This window comes from Pseudophryne corroboree, chromosome 3, assembly GCF_028390025.1.
Source record: "Pseudophryne corroboree isolate aPseCor3 chromosome 3, aPseCor3.hap2, whole genome shotgun sequence".
NCBI classification, from domain to species: domain Eukaryota; kingdom Metazoa; phylum Chordata; class Amphibia; order Anura; family Myobatrachidae; genus Pseudophryne; species Pseudophryne corroboree.
Window position 1 is genome coordinate 37,129,612 of NC_086446.1, and position 18,428 is coordinate 37,148,039.

The window sequence follows — 18,428 nt, forward strand, 5'->3', positions numbered from 1 at the left end:
GAGGACGCCAGCCACGTCCTCTCCCTATCAATCTCAATGCACGTGTGAAAATGGCGGCGACGCGCGGCTCCTTATATAGAATCCGAGTCTCGCGAGAATCCGACAGCGTCATGATGACGTTCGGGCGCGCTCGGGTTAACCGAGCAAGGCGGGAGGATCCGAGTCTGCTCGGACCCGTGAAAAAAACATGAAGTTCTGGCGGGTTCGGATTCAGAGAAACCGAACCCGCTCATCTCTAGTATATACACACTCAGGCATTATACTTAGACCAGCTATTGCGTCAGCTTGGATGTGCAGTGCTGCCGCTGCGTGGTCAGATAAACTGTCAGAAAATATTGACACACTAGACAGAGACACGATTCTGCTAACTATAGATCATATCAAAGACTCAGTCTTATATTGAGAGAGGCACAGAGGGAAATCTGCTGGCTGGCATCTAAAGTAAGTGCATTGTCCATTTCTGCTAGGAGATGCTTATGGACTCGCCAGTGGACAGGAGATGCAGATTCCAAAAGGCACATGGAAGTTTTGCCTTATAAGGGGGAGGAATTATTTGGGGATGGTCTCTCGGACCTAGTTTCCACAGCAACGTCTGGGAAGTCAGCATTTTTACCCCATGTCCCCACACAGCCTAAGAAGGCGCCATTTTATCAGGTTCAGTCCTTTCGGACCCAGAAAAACAAGCGTGGAAAAGGAGGGTCTTTTCTGTCTATAGTCAAAAAAAGGCTGCAACAAACAGCAGGTTCCCAGGAGCAAAAGTCCTCCCCCGCTTCTTCTTCCAAGTCTGCCGCATGACGGTGGGGCTCCACAGGCGGAGCCAGGTACGGTGGGGGCCCGCCTCAAGAATTTCAGCGATCAGTGGGCTCGCTCACAGGTGGATCCCTGGATCCTTCAAATAGTATCTCAGGGGTACAAACTGGAATTCGAGGCGGCTCCACCACACCGGTTCCTAAAATCTGCCTTGCCGATTGCTCCCTCAGACAGGGAGGCGGTGCTAGCGGCAATTCACAAGCTGTATTCCCAGCAGGTGATAATCAAGGTACCCCTACTTCAACAAGGCCGGGGTTACTATTCCACACTATTTGTGATGCCGAAACCGGACGGTTCGGTGAGACCCATTTTAAATTTGAAATCCTTGAACACATACATAAAAAAATTCAAGTTCGGGCGTGGCTTGGCCGGCATCAGGGAAAGCTGGGAGTACGTGGAGCTCCAGCTTGGAAGTCCCTATTAAAATGCCTGGGCTCACGCTTTTACATGCCAACGGGCTGTACTAGGCCTACTGATCGACCTGGTGCTGGGGGGCGAGTGCTGCGGAGTCGGGGGGGCCCTGTGAAGCCCCCTGCGGATTGCGGCCTACCCCTGGTGCTGAGGCCGGGACCTCGATTTTGACTGCGAGCCGCCGGAGGAAACACCGTACCGGATCCGACCCGCCCAGCCCCGCTCAGCGGATTTACTCCCCCGCTCTCGAAGCACGCTCCACCGCTAGACGCTCTGCCAGGCTCACGGAGACTCCAGCTGGGGACTGCGGACCGCCGAGGATGCCCGAGGTAAGGGCCGCGGCGGGCGGTGGCGGCGGCCATCTTGCGGTTGGCGCCGCTAAACACTCTGCCGTAGCGGCTGCAGAAGGGGCTTTCCTGTGGGGCTGAAAATACAGGACCCAACTCCCAATACCCTCACTGACCGGGCCCCTGCAATCCGGGGACACAGAGAGAGAGAGACAGTGGGCTGCTGCAACTTTAGAGTCCAGCCGGCGGCCATCTTGGGACTGGCACCATCACTGCAGCCCATAGCTGAGACAACACATAGGGATTCTCAGGCTCCTGTCACCCCTGTTTTAGCCAGCTCATTGCTCACACTCCACACGCATGCTCCTTGTCCCCTCGGGTCCCTGTGATGAATAACTGAAACGTGGAGGGCATATTTGTAGTCACCAGTGCCATTTCTGCGCCCGGCCTCACTGTGTCACTTAGCTGCCATCGCTTTGCCGTAGAGGACCCGGAACTATCTCTCAACCTATGGCCCAGTGGCCGGTCTATTTCTTTTTTGCAAGTTTTACTCCTACACTGATGGCCGGCTAGCCACCTAGACTCTGGGGTGGCGTGCCGGTACCGACCCCGACGGGGGGATGCTCTAATCACACAACGTTACTTCTGATGTTCTATTGACGTACTTAAGGTGCCCCATGGTGAGAGGAAGGAAATCATATACACTCACCTCGACGCGTGCAATGGATACCCCGACTTCGGTAGACATGCAGCAATTTTTTCTCCCCCAGGGCTCAGCCCCAACGGTGGATGCCTCCCTACCCTCGACCCCACGTTTCTCGCCTGTCTCAGACTCGGCTTCCCAGGTGGGATCACAGACGGCAGCTCCACACGCCACGACGGACCCGGGAAGTCTCGCCCAGATTCTGAACCTGCTGCAGGCCCTGCCAACTAAGCAGGACTTTGAGCACTTGGAAGGGAGAGTCCGGGAAACGGTACGCTCAGATAGCTGCGGTTCAGGTAGAAATAACGCACATCGGCTCCCGCCTGTCTACGCTGGAGGGCTTCTCCTCTGACACAGCAGCGGCACATAACGCCCTCAGGGCCACCGTTATCAAACAGGCGTCCTGCCTTCAACAGCTCTAAGACCGTGTAGAAGATTTGGATAACCGCGGAAGGAGAAATAACCTGAGGGTCAGGGGAGTTTCGGAGGATATTGCCCCTGCCTGCCTCACTGACTTCCTCACGACGGTCTTCAATGAAATTTTGGGCCGTGATCCTGCTTCCATAATTGAATTCGACAGGGCCCACCGAGCTTTGAGACCCAGGGGCGCACCGTCTGACCGCCCTCGCGACATTATCTGTCGTCTTCATTACTACACGGAAAAAGAGGAGATCCTTCGCAAAACCCGCCACATGGATGCGATAGAGACTGCCTCTCATAAACTCCAGATTTTCCAGGACCTATCGTGGACGACCCTTCAGAAACGGAGAGCCTTACACCCGCTCACAGCAGAACTTCGGAAACTGGGCATTAAATATAGGTGGAGCTTCCCTTTTGGCCTTCAGACCTCGCACAATGGGACTCTATATACCTTTAAAGACCCCTCCGACTTGCCCCTTTTCTGCCAAGCGCTGGGAATACCACAGGTCTCTCTTCCAGAATGGCAGGAGCCCCTGATCGACGGCGCCCCACCTGAACTCACCCACCCTGACAACGACTGGCACCTTGTCCACCGCAACCCGAGACCCCCTAAGGGAGCGGCGTTCCTCCACGCAAACGGCGAAGAGATGAAGATCGCTGCCTGGTTCAGGACTTTTACTGGAACAATTTCGGGGCGTCCTTCCTTAGCTTAAAATAATAATTGCCGACTCAGGGGATCTCCATGCCGTGCGGCACACTCTCCCAGCTGGGAGGTGGTCGGGGCATGGAAATCGTACTCGACCTAACGAATGTTCACCAGACCAGTACGGGTCGGAGATACCTGTTCCTGGTTAACGTCCATCTATTTTCAGTGGTTGTTTTTCTTAGTTGTGTGATCAAACTGTTCAGATATATTATTGATTATGATGTTATATTCCCTGTTGGGGTTGGGGCTGGCACTGACCCCCCAGTTCGCTCCTGCACCGCCCGAGTATTCTTGGCCTCCGACGCGAATAGCGCGTCCGAGCTCCCAGGAGGCGGTAGAGTTGCCATTTATTCAGTTTATTTTTTCAGCTGATATCTGCATATGTTAGGTCCATCGACCTACCTTCTTTATGTTCTCTTTGCTTCTGTTTCTGTTTCTTTTTCCCCCTCTCGTCCCCCCCTCCCCCTACTGTATATCTCTATGCTGTGCGAGATGTCGTGTCTTCTGGGTCGGACTAAGCATTCCATATATGTTTCCAGTCGATGGCGGTAGACACTAAACTGACACATATAAAACTGGTTACCCTTAACGTGAAGGGCCTCAATGTTCCGGAGAAACGCTCGAGGCTGCTTAGAGACCTCTTCGCATTTAGAGCTGATGTGGCGTTTTTACAGGAAACCCACTTCAAAGTGGGAGTGGCCCCGGGTCTCAAAGACCGTAACTACCCACATTCTTTCTACAACAACAATAGTAAGGGTAAATCTCTGGGAGTAGCTATTTTGCTATCTAAACGTTTGCCTTTCCGAGATAAAACGTCCGAATCCTTGGGGGAGGGCAGGATACTCCTAGTGAAATGCACACTGTTTGATCAGCCATATACATTTATTAACCTATATGTTCCTAACCAATCACAACCCAGTTTCTTGGCGAAGGCTCTTAATCGCGTAGCTCCCCTGATAGTGGGTATTCCAGTTATTGGAGGCGATCTTAATTGGACCCTTCAACCAGAGGTGGACATCTCTGGGGCGCCGGCTAGGCCCTCCCTAGCATCGCACTGTGGGGTGCGGCGGTCTCTCCATGACCACCAGCTGATCGACACTTGGCGGCTTCAACACCCCAGGGACAGGGACTATACGTTCTACTCCAGACCCCATGACGTTTACTCCAGACTAGACTATTTCCTCCTACCTCACAGATTCCTACATTTAGTTAGGGAAACAGCTATTGGACTAATCACTTGGTCGGACCATGCTCCTGTCCACCTGACCCTGGAGACATCCCATCTATACTCCAAGCAATGTACCTGGCGGTTGAATGAACAACTTCTAATGGATACGAGGTTCCAGCCCCAGCTGCTTGAGACTTTAGAGAACTATTTTCTAGATAATGAGACGCCAGATGTCTCCCGGGTCACGGTGTGGGAGGCCCACAAGTGTGTTCTACGAGGAAAGCTCATACAGCTAGGCTCCATGCTGAAAAAAGAGAGACTCGGGGAAAAGACTACCTTACTCCAGCGACTTAAGGACTTAGAGACATCACACAAAACGAACCCCTCCCCATCGGTACTGATCGCCCTGACTGAGACGAGATCTGCTCTCAACAAATTGTTGTTCGCAGACCTTAAGAGGGACTACAGGCTCTGTAGAAACCGCTTCTACCAATGGGGCAACAGACCGGGGAAGCTATTGGCTAGGGCGCTCCGCGCGCAGAGGGCCACGCTATTTATACAGTCGGTACAGGATGCAGGGGGGACCCGCCGCACCCTTACAAAGGACATCGCCGAAACCTTCCACGCGTACTACTCCAAATTATATAATCTTCGGACACTAGGAACCCCGACATCCCTCTCGACAACTCGAGACCTGGTGGAGGGATACCTTAGCGACGCAGGACTCCCTAAAATATCAGCAGATGAGAGTGCCTGGCTAGACTCCCCTTTTCCCTCCCGGAACTGGAACAAGCCCTTAAGGAAGCTCCTTCCGGAAAGAGCCCAGGCCCAGATGGCTATACAGTTTCTTATTACAAGCTCTTTAAGAACGCTCTCCTGCCCAAAATGCTACTGGCATTCAATGAGCTCTCTGACGACCGGGGTTTCTCCCCTCAATCATTAGAGGCATTCATTACGGTTATACCAAAGGATGGGAAAGACCCGGCTCAATGCGCTAGCTACCGACCCATATCCCTCCTCAACACAGACGTCAAGCTGTTTGCTAAACTTATAGCAAATAGATTGAAGCTGCTACTCCCCAATATTGTGCATACGGATCAGGTGGGTTTCATACCCGGAAGAGAGGCGCGCGATAACACCACCAAAATCATTGATTTGATACACTTGGCCTCGAGCAAACGTGAACCCATGGTGGTGCTTTCTACCGATGCCGAGAAGGCTTTTGACAGAGTAGATTGGATGTTCATGGAGGGGGTCCTGCGTCACCTGGGGTTGGGACCGATCAGTTTAGGGCGCATTTTAGCACTTTATAACTCCCCCTCTGCAAGGATTAAAATTAATGGAGACCTGTCCCGCCCGGTTCAAATAAGGAATGGCACTAGACAAGGATGTCCCCTCTCGCCACTAATTTTTGTCCTCTGCATGGAGGCCTTGGCGGGAGCCATTAGATTAAATCCGAACATCTCAGGACTCACGGCTGGGGGTAGAGAATTCAAACTCGCACTGTTCGCAGATGACTTGTTAGCTATCCTGTCCAACCCGGTGGTGTCTGTCCCCAACCTGATGACCGAGCTTGACAGGTACGGTGCCATGTCAAACTTCAAGATTAACCTCTCCAAGTCAGTGGCAGTGAATGTGTCACTGGCCTCCCAAGCTCTTGATAACCTTAAACAATCCTTCCCCTTCCACTGGCATCCCTCTAGCTTCAAATACTTGGGGGTCACACTCCATAAAGACTTATCACAGCTTTTTGACGAGAATTTCAAAAAACTACTGACCTCACTCCGTTCTGAGTTCCGGGACTGAGCAACAAAAGACTGTCCTAGCTGGGGAGGCTTAGTGTCATCAAGATGAATGTTCTGCCGAGGGTCCTTTATCTCCTCCAGGCGCTCCCGATATCCATTCCCAAAGCATGGTTCAGAGACTTACATAATTCGGTGAGGGACTTCGTCTGGGGGGATAAACGTCCACGTTTTCGACACGACATCCTTTTTCGCCCTAAACACAAGGGGGGGTCTTCAGCTACTGCACTTTACTCTGTACTATGAGGCCATTATTCTCCATCGAATTATGGAATGGTCGCGCCCACATGACATAAAACAGTGGGTTCATATCGAAGGAACGGTGATGCCTGCCCCCATTGCATACTACCCCTGGCGCTCAAAGCTGCCATGCGTGGATCATCCTACTATTGGCCCCACACTTACACGCTGGGGCAGACTTAGGGTACTACCACACATATCATCTAAATACTCCCCTATGACCCCACTGTTCAACAATCCAGATTTCCCACCGGCTGCCTCAGGCCTGGGATTCGACTCATGGAAAAGGGCGGGGGTGACACGTGTCGGCGGGTTGGTGGAGCATGGAGAGATGGTCCCTTTCCCCTTTCTACAATCCAAGTGGAACCTATCGCCTTCAGAGATCTGGAAATATCTCCAATTAAAACATTTTGCCATGGGGAGCGCTATGCGCCCGAGCCTGAGTCGACCATTAACAGCTTTTGAGAGCCTTTGCCTGGAGCCTTCTCGCCCACCACACTTCCTCTCAAGGTGCTATAGGATACTGATCGAGAATAAATTCCCAGACCTACCCAAATATACCAGAGACTGGGGCCATGACGTGCAGATAGACTTGTCGGAGGAGGATTGGGAAAGGAGCTTTCAGGCCACCTTTGCCAGCTCCTCTAGTTATTCGGTTCTTGAGACGCATTTTAAAGTCCTGTCTCGCTGGTATAGGTGTCCCCAAACATTAGCTAAAATGTTTCCCAATGTAACAGATACGTGTTGGAGATGCAACAACCATCTGGGCTCCCCGATGCATATTTGGTGGAGCTGCCCCAAGCTTCGTCCCTTTTGGGACAAGGTTATAGCAATTTCAAAGTTGTTAGTGGATCCAGGGGTTTCTTCGGAGCCTACTTTCTGGCTCCTCAACTGTACTTCGTGGCCCCTGACAACATATAAAAAATCTCTATTAAAGTTTCTTAATAGCGCAGCTAAAGCGGTCATTCCGGTTCACTGGCGATCAACTAACCCTCCTACCATGGGGGAGTGGGTCGCCAGAGTAGATTGGTATATGACTATGGAGGAATTGCGGGTGACACCGGAGACGAACCAAAGGTTTACGGCCACTTGGTCCCCTTGGCTCCAATTTAAGGCCTCACAAGCTTACTCGACATTGCTGTAGCGACCTGGACCATTTACTTTGATCCCCTACCCGGGCCCCCCCCCCCCCCCCCCCGCTGTCCTCTTGGAAACGACTGAAGCTAGAAACGTACACCTCAGACTTCCGACCAGACTAGACACGGAAGACTCGCTGTGTCCTCCCCTCCCCCCTTCCTCCCTCTTCTCAGACTCTCTAACCCCTCCCTTTTTCTTTTTTCCTTTTTCTCTTCTTCCTTTTCACTCTGTACTCTTCTGAAACGTCTCCTGGAACTGTTTTAAAAATTGGAAATGCTTTATTGAAGCAGCTAGCATCTAGAACGGCCTGAAGCATCTCTGAATTTCAGATAAGGCCCTAGCCGGGGAGACCCCCATCAGCAGGCCATGTTAAGTTCATAAACAGTCATTGTTTGTCTCAAATGGATATGATGACGTTTGAATTGTATTTGCTGTCTTCTGTTACTCGCTGTAATATGTTCTTACCTTACATCAATAAACATTTATTGGAGAAAAAAAAAAAAATCAAGTTCAAGATGGAATCGCTCAGGGCGGTTATTGCAAGCCTGGACGAGGGGGGATTACATGGTATCCCTGGACATCAAGGATGCTTACCTGCATGTCCCCATTTACCATCCTCACCAAGAGTACCTCAGATTTGTGGTACAGGATTGCCATTACCAATTCCAGGTGTTGCCGTTTGGACTCTCCACGGCACCGAGGGTATATACCAAGGTTATGGCGGAAATTATGATACTCCTTCGAAAAAAGGGAGTTTTAATTATCCCGTACTTGGACGATCTCCTAATAAAGGCACGGTCCAAGGAACAGTTGTTGGTGGGAGTAGCACTATCTCAGGAAGTGCTGCACCAGCACGGCTGGATTCTGAATATCCCAAAGTCACAGCTGGTTCTGACGACACGTCTAATGTTCCTGGGGATGATTATGGACACAGTCCAGTGTTTCTCCCGGAGGAGAAAGCCAGGGAGTTGTCTTCTCTAGTCAGAGACCTCCTGAAACCAAAACAGGTATCGGTGCATCACTGCACGCGGGTCCTGGGAAAGATGGTAGCTTCTTACAAAGCAATTCCATTCGGCAGGTTCCATGCCAGAATCTTTCAGTGGGACCTGTTGGACAAGTGGTCCGGATCGCATCTTCAGATGCATCGCTTGATAACCCTGTCTCCAAGAACCAGGGTGTCTCTTCTGTGGTGGCTGCAGAGTGCTCATCTTCTGGAGGGCCGCAGATTCGGCATACAGGAATGGGTCCTGGTGACCACAGATGCCAGCCTTCGAGGCTGGGGGGGCAGTCACACGGGGAAGAAACTTCCAAGGACTTTGGTCGAGTCAGGAGACTTCCCTTCACATAAATATTCTGGAACTAAGGGCCATTTACAATGCCCTAAGTCAAGCAAAATCCCTGCTCCTACACCAGCCGGTGCTGATCCAGTCAGACAACATCACGGCAGTCGCCCATGTGAATCGACAGGGCGGCACAAGAAGCAGGATGGCAATGGCAGAAGCCACAAGAATTCTCAGATGGGCGGAAAATCATGTACTAGCACTGTCAGCAGTGTTCATTCCGGGAGTGGACAACTGGGAAGCAGACTTTCTCAGCAGGCACGACCTCCACCCGGGAGAGTGGGGACTTCATCCAGAAGTCTTCCAAATTATTGTAAATCAGTGGGATCGTCCACAGGTGGACATGATGGCGTCCCACCTAAACAAACAACTAGAGAGGTATTGCGCCAGGTCAAGAGACCCTCAGGCGATAGCTGTGGACGCTCTAGTGACACCGTGGGTGTACCAGTCAGTTTATGTGTTCCCTCCTCTGCCTCTCATACCAAAGGTATTGAGAATAATAAGAAAGCGAGGAGTAAACACAATTTTCGTGGTTCCGGATTGGCCAAGAAGAACGTGGTACCCGGAACTTCAAGAGATGATCTCAGAGGACCCGTGGCCAGTGCCGCTCAGACAAGACCTGCTACAGCAGGGGCCCTGTCTGTTCCAAGACTTACCGCGGCTGCGTTTGACGGCATGGCGGTTGAACGCCGGATCCTGAAGGAGAAGGGCATTCCGGAGGAAGTCATTCCTACGCTTATTAAAGCCAGGAAAGAGATTACAGCAAATCATTATCACCGCATATGGCGGAAATATGTTGCATGGTGTGAGGCCGTAAAGGCCCCAACAGAGGAATTTCAACTAGGTCGATTTCTGCATTTCCTGCAAGCTGGAGTGAATATGGGCCTAAAACTGGGCTCCATTAAGGTACAGATCTCGGCTCTGTCGATTTTCTTTCAAAAAGAACTAGCTTCAGTACCTGAAGTTCAGACATTTGTAAAAGGAGTGCTGCATATTCAGCCCCCGTTTGTACCCCCTGGGGCACCTTGGGATCTCAACGTGGTGTTGAGTTTCTTAAATTCACATTGGTTTGAGCCACTAAAAACCGTGGATCTGAAATATCTCACGTGGAAGGTGGTCATGTTATTGGCCTTGGCTTCTGCCAGGCGAGTATCAGAATTGGCGGCTTTGTCTTGTAAAAGCCCTTATCTAATTTTCCATATGGATAGGGCAGAATTGAGGACTCGTCCCCAGTTTCTCCCTAAGGTGGTGTCAGCGTTTCACCTGAACCAGCCTATTGTGGTGCCTGCGGCTACTAGGGACTTGGAGGACTCCAAGTTGTTAGACGTTGTCAGGGCCCTGAAAATATATGTTTCCAGGACGGCTAGAGTCAGAAAATCTGACTCGCTGTTTATCCTGTATGCACCCAACAAGCTGGGTGCTCCTGCTTCTAAGCAGACTATTGCTCGTTGGAATTGTACTACAATTCAGCTTGCACTTTCTGTGGCAGGCCTGCCACAGCCAAAATCTGTCAATGCCCATTCCACAAGGAAGGTGGGCTCATCTTGGGCGGCTGCCCGAGAGGTCTCGGCTTTACAACTTTGCCGAGCGGCTACTTGGTCAGGGGCAAACACGTTTGCTAAATTCTACAAATTTGATACCCTGGCTGAGGAGGACCTTGAGTTCTCTCATTCGGTGCTGCAGAGTCATCCGCACTCTCCCGCCCGTTTGGGAGCTTTGGTATAATCCCCATGGTCCTTTCGGAGTTCCCAGCATCCACTAGGACGTCAGAGAAAATAAGAATTTACTCACCAGTAATTCTATTTCTCGTAGTCCGTAGTGGATGCTGGGCGCCCATCACAAGTGCGGATTGTCTGCAATACTTGTACATAGTTATTGCTAACTAAAGGGTTATTGTTGAGAGCCATCTGTTGAGAGGCTCAGTTGTTTTCATATTGTCAAACTGGATATAATATCACAAGTTGTACGGTGTGATTGGTGTGGCTGGTATGAGTCTTACCCGGGATTCAAAATCCTTCCTTATTATGTTAGCTCGTCCGGGCACAGTGTCCTAACTGAGGCTTGGAGGAGGGTCATAGTGGGAGGAGCCAGTGCACACCACGTAGTCATAAATCTTTCTAGAGTGCCCAGCCTCCTTCGGAGCCCGCTATTCCCCATGGTCCTTTCGGAGTTCCCAGCATCCACTACGGACTACGAGAAATAGAATTACCGGTGAGTAAATTCTTATTTTCTCCTAGTCTGTAGATGAAGCTGGGCGCCCGTCCCAATGCGGACTAAATTCTGCAAGACTTGTATATAGTTATTGCTTACATAAGGGTTATGTTACAGTTTTGATCAGTTTCGCGCTGATGCTGTTTTGTTTCGTACTGTTAACTGGTTCGTATGTTCCGAGTTGTACGGTGTGGGCTGGTATGTATCTTGCCCTTAGATTAACAAAAATCCTTTCCTCGTACTGTCCGTCTCCTCTGGGCACAGTTCTCTAACTGAGGTCTGGAGGAGGGGCAAAGAGGGAGGAGCCAGTGCACACCCATCTAAAGTCTTTATAGTGCCCATGTCTCCTGCGGAGCCCGTCTATACCCCATGGTCCTTACGGAGTCCCCAGCATCCTCTACGGACTAGGAGAAAAAGATTTACCGGTAGGTTTAAAATCTTATTTTTTCTCTTACGTCCTAGAGGATGCTAGGGTCTGTTTTACTACCAAGGGGTATAGACGGTTCCGCAAGAGCCTTCGGCACTTTAAGACTTTTTAATAGTGTGAATTGGCTCCTCTCTCTATGCCCCTCCTCCAGACCTCAGTTTAGAAAATGTGCCCAGGAGACTGGACGCACTCTAGTGGAGCTCTACTGAGCTTTTCTAGGAAAGACTTTGTTAGGTTTTTTTATTTTACAGTGAAGCTGCTGGCAACAGCTTCCCTGTTTCGTGGGACTTGGGGGGGTGGGGGGGATATAGAACCAACTTCTCAATTAGTTAATGGTTCTATTTCCGCTGACAGGACACCATTAGCTCCTGAGGGTACTGAACACAGCTCAAACATGGCCCGCGTTCACACCCGCAGCACTGCCGCCACACCCTAATAGAGCCTGAAGAACGAAGACGGGTGAGTATTTTTACCGGGGTCCGGCAGAGAAGGTCCTCCGGTCATCGTTGAAGGCGGCTTGTAAATGTACCAGCGCAGCGGCGGACGCTGCACGCCATGTCTCTCAGCACGGGTGCAGAGCACGCAGGGAGGGGGGAGGGGGAGGACAGGACAAACGTGTTGAACGCAATACAGAAATTGTGTCAAGATAAGGTTATTTCCTTGGTTCCCGAATTACAACAGGGGAAAGGCTTTTATTCAAGCCTATTTGTGGTATTGAAGCCGGATGGCTTGGTCAGACCGATTCTGAACCTGAAGTCTCTAAATCTGTTTTTAAAATGGTTCAAGTTCAAGATGGAGTTCCTCAGAGCGGTAATCTCCAGCTTGGAAGAAAAGGAATATCTGGTGTCGGTGGACATCAAGGATGCTTATCTGCATATTCCCATCTACCCTCCGCATCAGGTTTGTGGTGCAGGACTGCCACTACCAGCTACAAATGTTACGTTTCGGACTCTCCGCGGCTCCAAGGGTGTTTACCAAGGTAATGGCGGAGATGATGGTACTCCTTCGCAAGAAAGGAGTCAACATAATTCCTTACCTGGACGATCTCCTCATAAAGACGAGGTCCAGGGAGAAGTTAGTGCAGGACATTGCTCTGTCCCTGACGGTGCTTCAAAAGCACGGTTGGCTCTTAAACCTTTCAAAATCACAGTTGGAACCGAAGATGAGGTTATCATATCTGGGAATGATACTGGACACCAAGGTACAGAGAGTATTCCTTCCAGTGGAAAAGGCTCTAGAGATCCAGACGATGGTCAAACAAGTTTTGAAACCAGCAACTGTGTCAGTTCATCAATGCATCCGCCTGCTAGGAAAGATGGTGGCGGCCTACGAGGCTCTGCAACTTGGCCGATTCCATACCAGTGTGTTCCAGTGGGACATACTGGACAAGTGGTCCGGATCGCATCTACACATGCATCGGAGGATAATCCTGTCAACGAAAGCCAGGATTTTGCTCCTGTGGTGGCTACAAACGTCTCACCTCCTGGAAGGACGCAGGTTCGGGATTCAAAACTGGGTCCTGGTGACCACGGATGCAAGTCTCCGAGGTTCGGAAGCAGTCACGCAAGGGGAAACTTCCAAGGAAGATGGTCAAGTCAAGAAACACTTCTTCACATAAACATTCTGGAGTTGAGAGCCATTTACAACTGCCTTCAGCAGGTGACTCATCTTCTTCAAGATCTACCTATACAGATCCAGTCGGACAATGTGACGGCGGTAGCTCACATAAATTGTCAGGAAGGAACAAAAAGCAGAGCGGCAATGGCAGAAAGACATGCAATAGCTTTGTCAGCAGTCTTCATTCCGGGAGTGGACAACTGGGAAGCGGACTTCCTCAGCAGACACTATCTCCATCCAGGAGGATGGGGACTCCACCCAAAGGTCTTTGCAGAGGTGTCAAGTCGTTGGGGCGTTCCCTAAGTAGACATGATGGCATCTCGTCTCAACAAGAAGCTTCCGACATATTGTTCCAGGTCAAGAGACCCGCTAGCAGTAGCAGTGGATACATTAGGGACGCAGTGGGTGTTCAGTAAGTGTATCTGTTCCCTCCACTTCCTCTAATACCAAGAGTTCTAAAGATCATCAGAAGAACAAGGGTTCGGGCAATTCTCATTGCTCCAGACTGGCCAAGGAGGTATTGGTATTCGGATCTTCAGGAGTTGCTCCTGGAAGACCCTTGGCCTCTTCCTCTTAACAAGGAACTGCTCCAGCAGGGGCCGTTAGTTTATCAAGACTTACCGCTGCTACGTTTGACGGCATGGCTGTTGAGCGCCATATCCTAACCTGTAAGGGTATTCTAAATGCAGTCATTCCCACACTTATTCTGGCCAGGAAAGGAGTAACATCCAAGCATTACCATCGTATTTGGAGGAAATATGTATCTTGGTGTGAATCCAAGAAGTCTCCTGCGGTGGAGTTTCAATTAGGACACCTTCTCCTATTTCTACAGGCGGGTGTGGATGCTGGCTTGAGGTTAGGGTCTATCAAGGTCCAAATTTCGGCCTTGTCCATTTTCTTTTAGAAACAGTTGGCTTCCCTTCCTGAGGTTCAGACGTTCGTGAAAGGGGTTCTTCGCATCCAACCTCCCTTTGTGCCTCCTGCTGCGCCATGCAATCTTAATGTAGTGTTGCACTTCCTTAAATCGGAATGGTTTGAGCCTCTGCATGAGGTGGAGTTGAAGTTTCTCACTTGGAAAGTGGTCATGCTGTTGGCCTTGGCATTAGGCAGACGAGTGTCTGAGTTAGGGTCTCTCACAAGAGTCCTTATTTGATTTTTCATGAAGATAGGGCTGAACTGTGGACGCGTCAGCATTTTCTTCCGAAGGTTGTGCTGGCTTTTCATATCAACCAACCTATTGTGGTGCTAGTGGCTACTGACTCCTCAATTACCTCAAAGTTCTTGGATGTTGTGCGTGCTTTGAAGATATATGTGAAGAGAAATTCTCGTCACTGGAAGTCGGATGCACTCTTTGTCCTTTATGATCCCAACATCATTGGGTGTCCTTCTTCTAAGCAGACGATTTCTCGCTGGATCAGGTTTACTATCCAGCATGCTTATTCTACGGCAAGCTTGACAATTCCAAAATCTGTTCAGGCCCACTCTACTCGTAAAGTGGGTTCTTCCTGGGCGGCTGCCCGGGGTGTCTCTGCATTACAGCTTTGCCGAGCAGCTACATGGTCAGGGTCAAACACGTTTGCCAAGTTCTAAAAGTTCGATACTTTGGCCGCTGAGGACCTTATGTTTAGTCAATCTGTTCTGCAGGAACCTCAGCACTCTCCCTCTCTTACTGGGAGCTTTGGTACATCCTCATGGTATTAAATGGAACCCAGCATCCTCTAGGACGTAACAGAAAATAGTATTTTATATACCTACCGGTAAATCCTTTTCTCGTAGTCTGTAGAGGATGCTGGAGGCCCGCCCAGTGCTTTGTTTTCCTGCATTGTTACTTGGTTCAGTGTGTTGATTCAGTCGTTGCTGAATTGTTCCAAGTTGATTAGCTTGGCTTTCCTTTTTGTTCTGTGTGAGCTAGTGTGAATCTATCCACTATCCAAAAAGGTTAATTTTCCTTCTTCATATAAGGCTAAAGCCAGATTTCTGGCTTTTGGGCTCAGGGTAAAGCAAAAGGAAATGTTTACAGCAAGCAGCCTCAATCAGATAAAACTGGTAAGATTAAGACCAAGCAGCCTTGGTCAACCAGACGCCTGGCTTCTAAACCAGAAACCAAGCCATTGGCCTGATGGCGTGGGCCTCCACCTGCTGGATCCCAGGATGGGAGGCCGACTTCTTTTTGCACAGGTATAGCAGTAGTCCAGCACAGATACCTGGGTGCAAGGAGTGGTGTCTCACGGTTACTCTTTTTCCTGCAGGAAAAATCTCCCTCAAAGATTATTTTGTTGCAGTCTGACTCCGGTGGAAATGAAGGCCAGGGCTTTAGAGGACACAGTTCAGAATTTGCTGCAGTCAGGAGTAAGCACAGAGGGGACAATGTTTCTATTCCAACCTGTGTTTAGTTTAGAAACTGAATGGATCTTACTGACTCATTCTCAATCTTAAGACTCTGAACAAATATATCTGGGTGCCCCGATTCTGTATGGAAACCTTGCGGTCCATTATCCTAGCTATGGAGCCGGGGGGCGGGGGGGAGTGGATTTTATGGTGTCCCTGGGTATTCAGGATGCTTATCTCCATGTGCCGATAGCAGCTTCTCATCAGTGTTATCTCAGGATTGCTATCCTCCAACATTTCCAATTTCAAATTGGATTGGCCACAACTCCAAGGGTATTTATCAAGATCATGGTGGTGATGGCAGCTCTACTCCGTCGTCAGAGAGTAAGGATTTTCCCATAGCTAGACGGCTTGCTTATCCTAGCTCAGTCCCAGGAAACTTTTGAGTGCCATCTCCAAGTGACAATAGCCTGTCTGCAGGATCACGGCTGGCTCATGAATTGGGCAAAGTCCTCGTTAGTTCCATTACAATGAATGACACATCTGGGGGCTGTATTGGATATCAGTCTTCAGAGAATCGTTCTGCCTTTGAGCAAAATAAACACATTGCAGTTGAGGGTTCAGGAATTGCTACACAGTCGGAGAGTATCCATCCAGGCAGCAATGTGAGTTCTGGGATCAATGGTCTCAACATTCGACATGGTAGAATATGCTCAATTCCATTCAAGACCCCTTCATCATCTGATTTTCTCCATATGGAACGGACAGCATCAGATGATAAAATCCCAGACAATAATTCTTCCTCTGGAAGTGCGTCTGTCATTAGCCTGGTGGCTGCAGATGTCCCATCTGGAGAAAGGTTGACCTTTTGGATCTCAGAATGGGTGCTACTGACAACAGAGGCCAGTCTTCAGGGCTGGGGAGCCATGGCAGAATAGAACTGGTTCCAGGGACACTGGACAAAGGAAGAAAATAATTTGCCAATCAACGTCCTGGAGCTTCGGGCCATATACATGACACTCACCCAGGCAAAAGAAATACTTCACGGCAAACCGATTCAGATTTGCTCGGACAATGCCACAGCACTAGCGTACCTCAATCACCAGGGAGACGCTCAAAGTCGAAAGGCAATAAAAGAGGTAAGCAGCATGATAAAGTGGGTGGAACTTCATCATCCTGCCGTGTCAGCATTTTTCATACCAGGAGTCCTAATTTGGGAAGCGGACTTTCTCAGCAGGCACAATATTCATGTAAACGAATGGGCCTTAGATCCAGGAGTCTTTCAGATCCTGGTAAACAAGTGGGGACTGCCAGAAGTAGATCTCATGGCCTCCCGTCAGAACAACTAAGCACCCGCATACGGGGCAAGAACAAGGGATCTGAAGCAATCTTCGTGGATGCTTGATCAGTGAGATGGAATTTTCATCTGGCTCACGTGTTTCAACCAATTTCTGTGGTACCCAGAGTGATTCGAAAATTCAAACAGGAAGGGGGCGCCATGATACTAATAGCTCCAGGGTGGCACAGGAGAAATTGGTACACAGATCTGCAGAGGCTGTCTGTGGACGCTCCGTTTCTTCTGCCTCAACATCCAGATTTGATATTTTAGGATACCTGTCTCTACAAACATCTAGGCTATTGAAACATCCGTCTTAAAAGCAATAGGTTTTTCACATGAGGTAATCCAAACATTGCTTAAAGCACAGATAGTATCCTCTGCTCTCATATATTGGCATGCTTATTTTCTGTGGTGCGCTGCCATAAGTTTTGATCCTAGGCCTTTCAGAGTTTCTAGAATTCTAGCTTTTCTTCAAGCGAGAATGGACAAGGCTCTCTGTGTAGCTTCCTCGAAGGTACAAGTGTCAGCATTATCTGTATGGTATCAAAAGAAAATTGCTAACCTACAGAATGTTCACACTTTTTTTTTCAAGGTATTGCCTCACATTCAACATCCCCCCCCCCCCCCACTCCACCCCTCCCCCCCCCCCAACTCCCTGGGACTTAGAAATAGTTCTCAGGGCACTTCAAGTTGCTCCTTTTGAACCACTGAGTCACCTGGATCTCTAATGGTTGACAGCTAAAGTTCTTTTTCTTCTGGCAGTTGCTTCAGCTAGAAGAGTATCAGGTTTAGGGGCACTGTCGTATCGCCCTCCTTTTCTGATATTTCGTCCAGATAGAGCGATTCTCTGAACTAAATCTGGGTATTTTCCTAAATGTGGTCTCAAAGTTCTATTTTAATGAAGAAATAGTAGTTCCAGCTTTTCAGGTACTGGACCTCTCTGTGGGAGATGCATTATTGGACGTGGTTCGTGCTCTAAGGATCTACGTGGATCGTACCAGTGTCATCAGAAGGACAGACACTCTCTTTGTTCTATATGGATTCCACAAGAGAGGATTGCCTGCCAATAAGCAAACACTGGCCAGGTGGCTTCGGATGACTATCTCAGAAGCATATTCCCAAGCTGATCTCCTGATTCTGGATCATGAGCCTAATTCAGATCTGGTCGCTGGGCTGCATTTTTTGCTGTCCTGCGATCAGATAGTCGCCGCCTACAGGGAGAGTGTATTTTCACTGTGCAAGTGTGCATTCCTATGTGTAGCAGAGCTGCTAAAAATCAGTTTGTGCAGTCTACGCAGCCTAGGACTTACTCTTCCAGTGCGATTTAATCCTGCTGATCGGGGCCGGAGCTGACGTCAGACACACTCCCTCAAAACGCTTGGACACGCCTGCGGATTTCCGGACACTCCCTGTAAATGGTCAGTTGCCACCCACAAACAGCCTCTTCCTGTCAATCACCTTGTATACGCCCGTGCGAATGGA